The following is a 13,432-nucleotide window of genomic DNA, read 5'->3' as shown; positions in this document are numbered from 1 at the left end:
AGTAGGTGGAGAGAGAAATGGCATGGGGGGGGGGCCAAGAAAAATTTTGCCCAGGGCCCAATCTATATTAAAGACGGCCCTGATCAAACCAAATAATAAAAACTCAAAATCAGATCCGTTAGAATAAAGTGCTTTGTGCCAATAAATCCAAGCAATGGATCAAAAAGTAAAACAGTCTAAATGGTGAAATAAGTGAAAATGTTGCTGACGTAGCATTCAGACAAAAGACATTCCAACATTATGTGCTGTGCAGATCATGCAGGCAATTCAGTGCCACACTCCTTCTTTTCCCTCCGTGGGATAAATGGATGGGTGTCCCCTTACCTTACCGCTGTAAGGTTACATCGTATAACAACATATATTGGCCGCAATAGGGGTTTCCTCACTTCTTGTGCCTGATGTCTTAAGGCAGGTATACCTCATAAAGTGCAAGAGATGGTACCAAATAGTGTAGTAATTTTTGTATTTTCCATCTCACGGGTTAAATTAGATGAGTTCAAGTGGGGTACCCCCTAAAAAAAAAAAATTAAAAGTCAGCAGCTACAAATACTGCAGCTGCTGGCTTTTAATAATCGGACACTTACCTGTCCCGGGTTCCAGCGATGCGGGGGAACGAAGCCCCCCCCTCGCTCCCCGCTCCGCTCGCGGCGCCGTCATGCATACTGTGGGCACCCGGCTGTGGCTTCACAGCCGGGCACCCACTGCGCATGCGCGAGCGGCGCAGGGCGCCGTGATACGCCGTACAGTCACCTGGGACACGTGACAGGTCCCAGGTGAATGTGCGGCGCGAGGGGAAGTGATGTCACCAGCCCGGGCAATGAAGAAGGCAGACTACGAGGGACCCCCTAGCAACCGGTATTTAGAGGTGAGTAAAAAATTTTTTTTTTGCCAATTATTTTTTTTTGATTTTTTTAAAGAATTTTAAGTAGTTTTATTTTTTGGGGGGCAACTCCACTTTCAGTATGTGGTGAAAATCGCCAGTCCTGGAGTCTCATAAATGTCTTCCCTTTGCAGCCTGGGTCACTGGTGTGATCTTTCAGGGATCCAGAGAATGCTGGGAACCAGGAGGCAGGAAACAAGAAGCAGCTGGTTGTGACTTCACAGGAACAGGAAATGTGATTGATCACAAAATAGAGTTTGTAAGCATTGCGGAATGTCCGTAATTTACTGCGATCACCAGTAAATCTTTCAGGTGTAGGAACCCTGGGTTCTGGAGGTAATATTGCCACTGCAGAGGTAGTTCCACAAGGGATAGTCTCAAGGATAGCCCTTGTTTTCCCCGGGAGAGGATATTTATTTTTTTGCCACTTGGGGCAGGGGCTCAGACTCAAGCTGTGGTGCACTAGCCCCAGGAGGCAATCTACTTATGCTTTCTGAACTACGGCAGCAGTTCAGCTCCTTCTCAGCTCCTTCCAAATAGCTTTTTTGGAGAAATTTACAGCTCTGACATATTTTAGACTTTAGATACTCCCCTCAGATAGACTTTTTAAGCTCATGAGAAAAGATTGTTAGTAAATCTAAAAATTAGAACAGGAAGTTCCACTAATAAGTAAAAAGGTTTTACACGCACTCATTCTTCATCTATCAGTGCAAGAATTAAATTACAAATTTTATCTATAGGTGGTACAGAATCCCAGTTAAAGTAGTACACATGAGCCAGGGGACCTCACCAAATTGTTGGAGAGGCTGTACTCAACCAGGAGCACTTATGCATTTATTGTGTCCCAAAATACAAAAATACTGGAAAGATATTTTAACATGGATAAATAGAATATCATCTATAATATCACCCACAATATCACAGTTAGTAAAGATCCCCCCTCCCCCCCCGTGCTCACAGGCAAATGCAAATGTGCACGTAGGTCCTGCATGCGTATTTAAATGGTGATTGCACCACGCGTGAGGTATGGTCATCAACGTCAAAGTGAGAGCAATAATTTTAGTAACAGAGCTCATGTATAACTCAGTTAATAACATGTAAAGCCCTTTAACCAATTAAGCCCTGGACCATATTGCTGACCAAAGACCAGAGCACTTTTTGTGATTCGGCACTGCGTCGCTTTAACTGACAACTGGCTCCCAAACAAAATTGACATCCTTTTTTTTTTTTTTTGATCACCCAGGCAGCAAATTTAAAGGGATGTACAGGTACACCCATTTGCCCAGCCATGCCATTCCATCGGTTAAAGCATCTCCTGTGGACAATTTTACTATAGTTTGTCACCATTTCACAGGCATGCACATTTTTTTTTAAATGTTGACATTTTTGGTATCTATTTTACTTGGAGCAACATCATTTTTTATATTTTAAAATTAATTTAAGTGTATTTTTTCCTGAAAATTGGATTTTAGAAAATATATGTTTGGGGATTCTAAGTAATTATCTAGCAAAAAAATGCTGATTTTCTTTAGCAACATCATCAGGGGGCTGGTGTTTCTTCCAGGTCCTTGCTGGGCCGGCTGCAAGAAACAGAAAGAGCCCCCTGGTGATGCATACACATAGTACAGTAATCTGATAATTAGGGATCTAGGATATGGGTATATCAGGAGGCTGTGGGTGAGGGGGACATTATTGTTGCCTAGGTGAGAATCCCAGAAATTCTGGAAGATGTCCTACTCAAAAATATGTATTAGGATTAAAAAAAAAGGCTAATTGTGAGAGTGGGGAGTTTTTTTTTGTTTTGTTTTTTGGATCAGGGTGGATTTGATTTAAATCAAGTCGATTTAAATCATGATTTAAATCACTAGTAAAAAGGCTTGATTTAAATCATAATTTTTAAAGAGCAACAATCATCTCTGTCCTGCAGTGGCTCCTCCTCTGACCCACTGTTGACTCACCGACAGTCCCATTCACTTTTTAATGGCTGGTGATGCAGCAGTGACACAAGGTGAGGGATGTGGCGGCAGCAGGTGAATGGATGCCCGCTAACAGGTGCTGCTATGATGGATCTGAAATGACAGGTGCTCTTTTAATATAAGGACTTATTCTTGCTGGTAGTTAGAATCTTTAATAGTTTCAAACAGATGAAGGTTTATAATTTAGGCTAATAAGCTGTCAGGTTAGTAAAACAGCAATTATCAGAACCGATTCAATTATACAGTTTGTAGTGTACATAGATTTGCAAAACGATGGGAAAAAGGAATATTCCTGAACTTTGGTTTATCTCAATGTTACTGTGAAATTGTGTGAATGCATCAATGCAGAGCATGTTATCTCAGCTTGCAGAGCTTGGATTCATTGAATGAGTTTACAAAAAATGTAAATATTGCAGAATATAAAGCATCACGCTACACAACTAAGCTCCATTTTATGCTGAATAAACTAAATTATTAATGTATCTTAAACAGAAAACTTTAGATCGATTTTTACTCCAAAAGCATTTTATTAAAAAATCTGATTTAAATAAAAAAAATATTTTTTTTTGTTTTGTTTTTTTAAAGCATTGATTTATATCCACTCTGTTTTGGATAGGGTGGTTATAACACATGCCAGATTTTTTTCCGAATGGTCACCAATATAAATAGAGAGGGTGAATCTCCCTATCAGGAACACAGAAATAAATAAAAACCTGCAATGAAGAGAAAACCAGCACACTAATAAGTAGATGCTGAAGCAGGATATTCTCGTATCTCAAGTCCCATATAGCAAGAGAGTTACACCAATGGTAATATGGGACTTCAGGAAATCCTTCTTCAGACTCTAGTTTGTGTGCAGGTTCTCTCTTTACTACTGGATCTTGTATAGTACCCCCATAAAGCCATACACCCCGCCTTCACAAGGATTACCTATAGATGTCTGTGTAGTATGGTTTAAAGAATTGTTAGGCCTTGTTCACACAGAACGTACTACACTATACAGTATCCCAACTGACATCAATGGGAGTGCCTGCATGGAGATACACAGAGCACATGTGCAGGTAAACATGGGCGCACGGTATAGTATTCCCCCTTGCGAATGAGGCATAAACACAAGGTTGTGACCATTACCTTTATCTCCAGTGATTGCGTGATCATCTAACCCATATCAGAGACATCACCACAGATGACACGGCATTCCAGTGCTACTAGTAACCGGTTACTAGTGGGACCACACATTGAGGACTATTCTGGTGTCCGCAGCATTAATGTGGTAATAAACCCTCTTTTCACCTAGTGATCTGCCAGTAACACATTGTATTAGAGTGCCTACTCTGGAGTGAGGAGCAACAGAGACACCTTTGGAGAGCAGCATTGTTTGTGTGTGTGTGTGTGTGTGTGGGGGGGGGGGGGGTACATGTACAGAAACATTTTTTTTTCCACTTTGGGCTAAATGTTTTACATAAATGAACAAAAACTGGACATTGTAAGTACTCCAGTCAGTGTTAAATGGTTTGTTTATGCCTTCCAATTGCTACATTTGCAGGACAGCTTGTTCTGTTGAAAAACAACAGGCTTACTGGCTAGATCACCAGGTAAACATAAAATAAATAAAAAAATAAAACAAACGCAGCCACCACATCTTGGTAAACTCCAGTATATTAAATGTTTTATTTTGCGCTTAATACCAGTTTAAAGTGTAACTAAAGGCAAACCTTTTTTTTCCTAGTTCAAAAAGGGATTTAAATACTTTTCAGATTTGTAGTGCTGCCTATGCCCCTCTAAGCCTGTGTTGTCGGATAATCCGACCGTGTGTGGGCTCCATCGGACTGTTTCAGTCGGAATATCCGACGGACAAAGTTTTAGAGCTGGGCTATAAAATTTTCCGAGAACATGATCCGATCGGACTTTGTCCGATCGTTTGTAGAGAATTCCGATCAGACAAAGTGCCACGCATGCTCAGATCAAATTCCGAGACCAAAGCTATTGGCTACTAGGCTGAACGTAGTCCCGTCGTACCTAAATTACATCATCACGTTACGAACAATCGGATTTTCTGACAACTTTGTCTGACCGTGTGTATGCAACACCAGTTTCAGACAAAAGCCGTCGGACAAAATCCGACGGATTTTGTTGTCGGAATGTCCGACAGTGTGTACAAGGGCTAAGGGAGATTTACCCACTTTATTTGTTCTATTTACCATTAGCACTAAAAACCTTTGCTTATAATTGAATTAAGGAAACATGAAAATTCTCCCTTGCAGTGAGGCTGCACCCGCATTGCAAGGGCTATCTGCTCATTCAGGTACAGGAAGTATGGAAATGTAGGTTTACTTTTACACTGTATGTGCTCCTACACTGGTCCCAGCAGTGTTCTCTCCCCTATGCTCCAGTGGTCTTAGGTCCAAGACCGAAGTCGGGTCAATAGCCCTGATAGCTATTGATGTGAGGTACAATCCGCTGCAGGAGCATGGTGGCGTGTTCTCTGCCAGGGAGCAGTGGATGGGGTAAGTATGTAAAAGTATTTCTATTCTCCCTTGGACCTAAACAAGATGTTAATCCTTGCAGAGCAATCACAGCCCCACTGCAAGAGGGAGAATTTTCAGATTTCCCAGCATGAGGCTTTGAGATTCGGTCTATCTCCCCACCAAAACAAAAAAAAAAAAACATCTAGAGTTGCTCTGTACAATAGAAGTTTGTGATTACCTATCTTTCCAGAGGGTAGGCAGTCTGAACTTCTCTGTCTTCCAGCACTGCAACTTGCACTTGCATCCCCCACTTCACACTGTGATTTCATCCTCCCACCCCTATGTCCCCACAGAACACAGCAGTGACATGAATGTCAGTGGAAAGAACCAGTGAGCTCTGCAAAGGACATACAGTTTTGTAAGAAATGAAACCTCCCAGAAGTGTTGATTTCCCAGCAGACCTAGCAGGATGATTACTCCTCAAAGATGCTGTGTTTGGCAGCACATGCAGCTGGAGTAAAGTAAATATTTACATTCGTTTTTATAGGGAGCAGCGTTATTTTATTTTTCAGATCAGCAAAACTTTGAGGAAAAATCACTGGGAGGCCTTGGTCAAAAAAACATTCATTAACCTACCCAAACAAGAGTGCATATTGGTAAATATTCAAAAAACAAACTACTAACACCTGGTAATCCTCCATCATCTCTCCCTTTGAGTGTCAGGGATAAATCCTTCCAATAACAGGAAACATTGTGGTGTCGCACAAGGATGGGAAGAACTATGTTTTTTTTATGTTTCTTTGTTTCGCACAAGGATGGGAAGAACTATGTTTTTTTTATGTTTCTTTGTTTCGCACAAGGATGGGAAGAACTATGGTTTTTTATGTTTCTTTGTTTTATTTTTTCAATATTTCTTCCCTCTTTTTCATCCCTATTCTGCCTCATCTTCCCCTTGCTTTCCCTTTTTATCCACTTTTCCTATCTTCCCTCCCCACACATCACCTGCACATCACCTGTATTGAGTTTTGTTTGCCTCCCTTCTACCTACCGCAAAGTGTTCAGATACAGTATGTGGGACAACCCAACACATCCCCTCTTTCTCCATCATTCATTCACAGCTTTTTTTTCTCAAGCAAATGTAAACTGCACACTTCATGCATGTCTCGAGATTGTCGTAGCTTTAATAAGTTTGCTATAGTTAAATAGTTTTGGATCAATTTATTTATTTATAACTGTTCTTGTACTGTATCTCACAAAATTGAGTACACCCCTCACATTTTTGTAAATATTTTATTATGTATCGTTGCACTGACAGTACTGAAGAAATTACACTTTGCTACAATGTTAAGTAGTGAGTGTACAGCTTGTATAACAGTGTACATTTACTGTCCCCTCTAAATAACTCAACACACAGCCATTAATGTCTAAACTACTAGCAACAAAAGTGAGTACACCCCTAAGTGAAAATGTCCAAATTGGGCCTAAAGTGTCAATATTTTGTCTGGCCACCATTATTTTCCAGCACTGCCTTAACCCTCTTGGGCATGGAGTTCACCAGAGCTTCACAGGTTACCACCAGAGTCCTCTTCCATTCCTCCATGACAGCATGAGCTGGTGGATGTTAGAGACCTTGCGCTCCTTCACCTTCCATTGAGGATGCCCCACAGATACTCAATAGGGTTTAGGTTTGGTGACATGCTTGGCCAGTCTATCACCTTTACCCTCAGCTTCTTTAGCAAGGCAGTGGTGGTCTTGGAGGTGTGTTTGGGGTCGTTATCATGTTGGAATACTGCCCTGCAGCCCAGTCTCCGAAGGGAAGGAATCATACTCTGCTTCAGTATGTCACAGGACATGTTGGCATTCATGGTTCCCTCAATGAACTGTAGCTCCCCAATGCCAGCAGAACTCATGCAGTCCCAGACCATGATACTCCCACCACCATGTTTGACTGTAGGCAAGACACACTTGTGTTTGTACTCCTCACCCAGCTGCCGCCACACACGCTTGACACCATCTAAACCAAATAAGTTTATCTTGGTCTCATCAGACCACAGGACATGGTTCCAGTAATCCATGTCCTTAGTCTGCCTGTCTTCAGCAAACTGTTTGCAGGCTTTCTTGTGCATCAACTTTAGAAGAGGCTTCCTTCTGGGACCATAGCCATGCAGGCTAATTTGATGCAGTGTGCAGCGTATGGTCTGAGCAATGACAGGCTGACCCCCCTCCCAACCCCTTTAACCTCTACAGCAATGCTGAAAGCACTCTTACGTCTATTTCCTAAAGACAACTTCTGGATATGATGCACGTGCACTCAACTTCTTTGGTTGACCATGGTGAGGCCTGTTCTGAGTGGAACCTATCCTGTGAAAGAGCTATATGGTCTTGGCCACCGTGCTGCAGCCCAGTTTCAGGGTCTTGCCAATCTTCATATAGCCTAGGCCATTTTTATGTAGAGCAACAATTCTTTTTTTCAGACCTTCAGAGAGTTCTTTGCCATGAGGTGCCAGGTTGAACTTCCAGTGACCAGTATGAGAGAGTGAGAGCGATAACACCAAATTTAACACATCTGCTCCCCATTCACACCTGAGACCTTGTAACACTAACGAGTCACATAACACTGGAGAAGGAAAATAGCTAATAAGGCCCTATTTGGACAGTTTCACTTAGGGGTGTACTCACTTTTGTTGCCAGTGGTTTAGACATTAATGGCTGTGTTGAGCTAGTTTGAGCGGACAGCAAATTTACACTGTTATACAAAGTGTACACTCACTACTTTACATTACATAGTAAAGTGTAATTGTGTAAAGTGTCACATGAAAAGATATATATTTACAAAAATGTGAGGGGTGTACTCATTTTTGTGAGATATTTACTATACAGTGCCTTGCAAAACTATTCATACCCCTTGAAATTTTCCACATTTTGTTATGGTACAATCAAAAACGTAAATCTATTTTTCATCTGAGGGAAATCCTAAAAACATGACCTGTTGGGGTGCCTTGAGGACTGGAGTTGTGAAACACTGTGATAGACCAACAATGTCACATAATTGTGAAGTAGAAGGAAAATGATAAAAGGTTGTCAATACTTTGTAGAACCACCTTTCGCTGCTATTAACCACTTGGGATCCGCGCTATTGCCAAATGACGGCATTAGTGCGGACCTACATTTCCGGGACACGTCTATTGACGTCGTCCCGTGTACGAGCGGCCTGCGCGCCCCCTGAGGGGCGCGCGCGGCGCACTCTGTGATCGGTGAGTCCATGAGACTCGCCTGATCACCGATCCGTGCAAGGGGTCGATCCCGACCCCTTATCACGTGATCAGCTGTCAGCCAATGACAGCTGATCATGTGATAGAACGGAGCCGGTAATCGGCTATTATTCCTCCTCGCGCTGACAGCGCGAGGAGAAAAAAAAAAGCCGATCACCGGCGGCCGTGATCGGGACATCAGTCCCGATCACGGCCATCAATACAAGGGACCACCTGCCACCTGCCAGTGCCCACCTGCCTCCCGCAGTGCCATCCTGAAGTAAAATAAAAAGCAAAAGTAAGTGCCCCCCCACAGTGCCACCCACAGTGCCACCCCACAGTGCCACCCAATCTGCCTCAAAGGTGCTGCACCCCAGTGCCGCCCATCAGTGCCCAGCAGTGCCGCCCATCAGTGCCCAGCAGTGCCGTCCATCAGTGCCCAGCAGTGCCACCTATCAGAGCCACCTATCAGTGCCACCTATCAGTGCCCATCAGTCCCATCTATCTGTGGTACCTATCAGTGCCCATCCGTGCCACCCATCCGTGCCATCTTATCTGTGCCCATCTTTGCCCATCAGTGCCGCCTTATCTGTGCCCATCGTGCCGCCTTATCTGTGCCTATTAGTGCCGCCTTAACTATGCCTATCAGTGCCCACCAGTGCAGCCTATCAGTGCCCACCAATGCAGCCTATCAGTGCCCACCAAGGCAGCCCATCAGTGCCCACCAATGCAGCCTATCAGTGCCGCCTAATCAGCGCACTTCAATGAAGGAGAAAAATGACCCGTTTGCAAAATTTTATAACAAACTATTAAAACATGATTTTATTTTTTTGCATCTTTTTTTGTTTGTTTAGCAAAAAATAAAACTCCGAGCTGTAACTAAATACCACCAAAAGAAAGCTCTATTTGTGGGAAAAAAATGATAAAAATTTCATTTGGGTACAGTGTTGTATGCCCGCGCAATTGTCATTCAAAGTGCATCAGCGCTGAAAGCTGAAAATTGGTCTGGGACTGAGGGGGGGTTTAAGTGCCCAGTAAGCAAGTGGTTAAAGTCTTTTTGGGTATGTTTCTACCAGCTTTGCACCGCTAGAGAGTGACATTTTTCCCTTTTCTTCTTTGCAAAATAGCTCAAGCTCTGTCAGATTAGATATAGAGCATCTGTGAACAGCAATGTTCAAGTCTTGCCACAGATTCTCATTTGCATTTAGATTTGGACTTTGACTGGGCCATTTTAACACATGAATATGCTTTGATCTAAACCAGGGGTCTCCACACTTTCTAAACAGAGGGCAAGTTTTACCGTGCTTCAGACTTAAGGGGGCCGGGCTGTGGCCATTGGGCATAGAAATTGTCAGTGCAACTTTGGAATTAAGTGTAGGAATTCCTCCCACTGACACCTATTGTTGGTGTCAGTGCGAGAAAGAATTTTCCATCATCAGTGTTAGTGGGAGGATTAGTGACTCATCATTGGTGTCTGTGGAAGGAATAGTGCCACATCATTGGTATTAGTGAGAGGAATAGTATCCGATTGTTGGTGTCGGTGGAAGGAATAGTGCCCCATCATTGGTTTTAGTGGAAGGAATAGTGTCCCATCAGTGGGATGAATAGTGCCCCATCATTGGTGTCAGTGGAAGGAATAGTGCCCCATCATTGGTGTCAGTGGGAGTTATAGTGCTCCATCATTGGTATCAGGGGAGGAATCGTGCCCCCATCATTGGTGTCACTGGGAGGAATAGTGGCACTTCATTAGTGTCAGTGATAGTAATAATGTCCCATCACTGGTGTTAGTGGAAGGAATAGTGCCCCATTATTGGTGTCAGTGCAAGCAATAGTGCCCCATCATTGGTGTCAGTGGAAGGAATAGTGCCCATCATTGGTGTCAGTGGAAGGAATAGTGCCCCATCATTGGTGTCAGTGTGAGAAATAGTGCCCCATTGTTGGTTTAAATGTGAGAAATAGTGCCCCATCGTTGGTTTCAATGTGAGAAATATTGCCTTGTTGTTGATGCCAGCAACAGGAAGTATACCCTATTGTTTATGTCAGTGAAAGGAATAGTGTCTTGCATCAGTGGCAGGAAAAGTGGCCCAAGGGCCAGATAAAGCCAAGCAAAGGACTGCATCTGGCCCCCGGGCCACAGTTTGGAGACCACTGATCTAAACCATTCCATTGTAGCTCTAGCTATATGTTTAGGGTCATTGTTCTGCTGGAAGGTGAACCTCCATCCCAGTCTTAAGTGTTTTGCGGACTCTAACAGGTTTTGCCCTGTATTTGGCTCCATCCATCTTCCCATCAACTCACACCAGCTTCCTATCCCTGCTGAAGAAAAGCATCCCTACAACATGATGCTACCACCACCATGCTTCACAGTGTGGATGATGTGTTCAGGGTGATGTGCAGCACCTTCTTCCACGTGTTTGCTGTTTCCCCCCACATGGCTTTTGAAAACTGTAAATGGGACTTCTTATGGCTTTCTTTCAACAATGGCTTTCCTCTTGCCACTCCTCCATAATGGGCAGATTTGTGGACTGCATGACTAATAGTTGTCCTGTGGACAGATTCTCCCACCTGAGCTGTGAATCTCTGTAGCTCTTCCAGAGTTACCATGGGCCTCTTGGCTGCTACTCTGATTAATGCTGTCCTTGCCCAGCCTTTCAGTTTAGGTGGACAGTCATGTCTTGGTAGATTTGCAGTTGTGCCATACTCTTTCAATTTTCGAATGATGGGTTGAACAGTGCTCCGTGAGATGTTCAAAGCTTGGGATATATTTTTTTTTATAACCTAACCCTGCTTTAAACTTCTCCATAACTTTATCCCTGACCTGTCTGGTGTTTACCTCTGCCTTCATAATGCTGTTTGTTCACTAAGGTTCTCTAACAAACCTCTGAGGACTTCTCAGAACAGCTGTATTTATATTAAATTACATACAGATGGACTGTATTTACTAATTAAGTGACTACTGAACGCAATTGGTTCCACTAGATCTTAGTTAGGGGTATCAGAGTAAAGAGGGCTGAATACAAATGCACACCACACTTTTCACATATTTATTTGTAAAAAAAAAAATTGAAAACCATTTATCATTTTCCTTGCACTTCACAATTTTTTGCCACTTTGGGTTGGTCTATCACATAAAATCCCAATAAAATATATTGACATTTTTGGTTGTAACATGACAAAATGTGGAAAATTTCAAGGGGTACAAATACTTTTTCAAGGCACTGTAAGTTATTTTAATGGATAGATAAAATCTTTGATTTATGAATAAATGTTTACTACATGGCAAAATATTTCCAGAGCATTATGAGTTCCCTTAAAGTAGTTCTAAAGCTATTACGTTTCCCTGCATTAAGGTAAAATAATGCCTCACCTCCCTAAATACTTGCGTTCTATCTTGATCCAGCACTGTGCCCATCTGCAGAGGAGACTGTCTGTGTTCCTCTCTTCACACAACACATAGACAGCAGCGGGAGCCAAATCCTGTGAGGAGGGAGAGGGGTTGTGGCCGAGATGCATTGTGTGTCTATGGATGCACACAGCTTGGCATGGGAGCAGCCCACATGTCTGCTCCCAGAGCAAGCAGCTTGCTATTCTGGCAGACGTAGAAGAGGATCAGAGAGCACTGGAAGGGGACCCCTGAGGAGGAGGTTCGGGGCTTCTCTGTGCAAGAGCAGGTAAGTATAACATGTTATTTTAATTGACAGAAAAAAATATATATATTTATTGTAAGCTCTAACGAGCAGGGCCCTCTGATTCCTCCTGTATTGTAACTGTACTGTCTGCCCTCATGTTGTAAAGCGCTTTGTAAACTTTTGGCGCTATAAAACTCCTGTATAATAATAATAATAATAATATAGCACCCTCTAGTGCTAGACTAGTGTAGGTAGTGTGTTTTTGTAACTCATGGTAGTTGTATGAGTCTGTAATTGGGTCGAGTTACTGTAGGTCAGGCTGGATGGCTCTACAGGTCTGGCCTTGGGTATCTCCCCCAGGTTTAGAAGCTTGGAGAAGCATCTAGAAGCCAGTGGATGCCAGGAGGTGCTAATCTGCATACTTGAGGGAATCTGGTCAATACCCAGGCAGAAGACCCTGGCAGGGTGGCTGGATCAGACCTTAAATATCGTGGAGTCTGGCCAGCCGAGGAGTCGGGTTGAAGCTGGAGTGAGGAAGCTGTGTCATGTGGCCTGGAAGGGGACTTTGCCTTCAGGCACGGAGCTGAAAAAGGAAGCTGTGTCGTGTGGTCTGACAGGGACCCCTGGGTTGAGAGGGGCTCTGCCTCCAGGCTGGGAATTGAGAAAAAGAAGAAGTACTGTAGCGATCTCCACTATCCCATGGTCTCGGTTGGGAGACACCCTGGCTTGTGGAAAAGGACCCGTACAGCAGGAGTCCTGAACAGTCGTCTCTTCTAGGGCAGCAGGATTTGCAGAGATAGCGTGAGCACTTCTAATTCCCCAGGGCAGAAAGGGAGTTAACCGGTTCCCGACCAGCACACGCCGATGTAGGTCGGCAGAATGGCACGGGCAGGCATATTGGCGTACAGGTACGTCCAATCTTTAATGCCGCCCTGCCATCGCGAGCGTGCCGCCGGAACTAGTGACGCTGATCTCTGGACCATGTGACTGGAGCAGAGATCAGTGTTCACTAAATTAAAGCCCAGCCACCAACAGTTAGTAACACACCCCTAGGAACACTTAACCCCTACACTGCCACCCCCTGGTTAACCCCTTCACTGCCAGTGTCATTTACACAGGAATCAGTGCATTTATATAGCAGTGATTGCTGTATAAATGACAATGGTCCCAAAAATGTCCGATGTGTCCGCCATAATGTCGCAGTCACAATAAAAATCGCTGATCGCCG

This window comes from Lithobates pipiens, unplaced genomic scaffold (genome assembly GCF_037356315.1).
Source record: "Lithobates pipiens isolate NorthernLeopardFrog02 unplaced genomic scaffold, aLitPip1_a1.2 Scaffold_3, whole genome shotgun sequence".
Taxonomy (NCBI): Eukaryota; Metazoa; Chordata; class Amphibia; order Anura; family Ranidae; genus Lithobates; species Lithobates pipiens.
The sequence above is the reverse complement of the archived record's forward strand: the minus strand, read 5'-3'. Positions refer to the sequence as shown.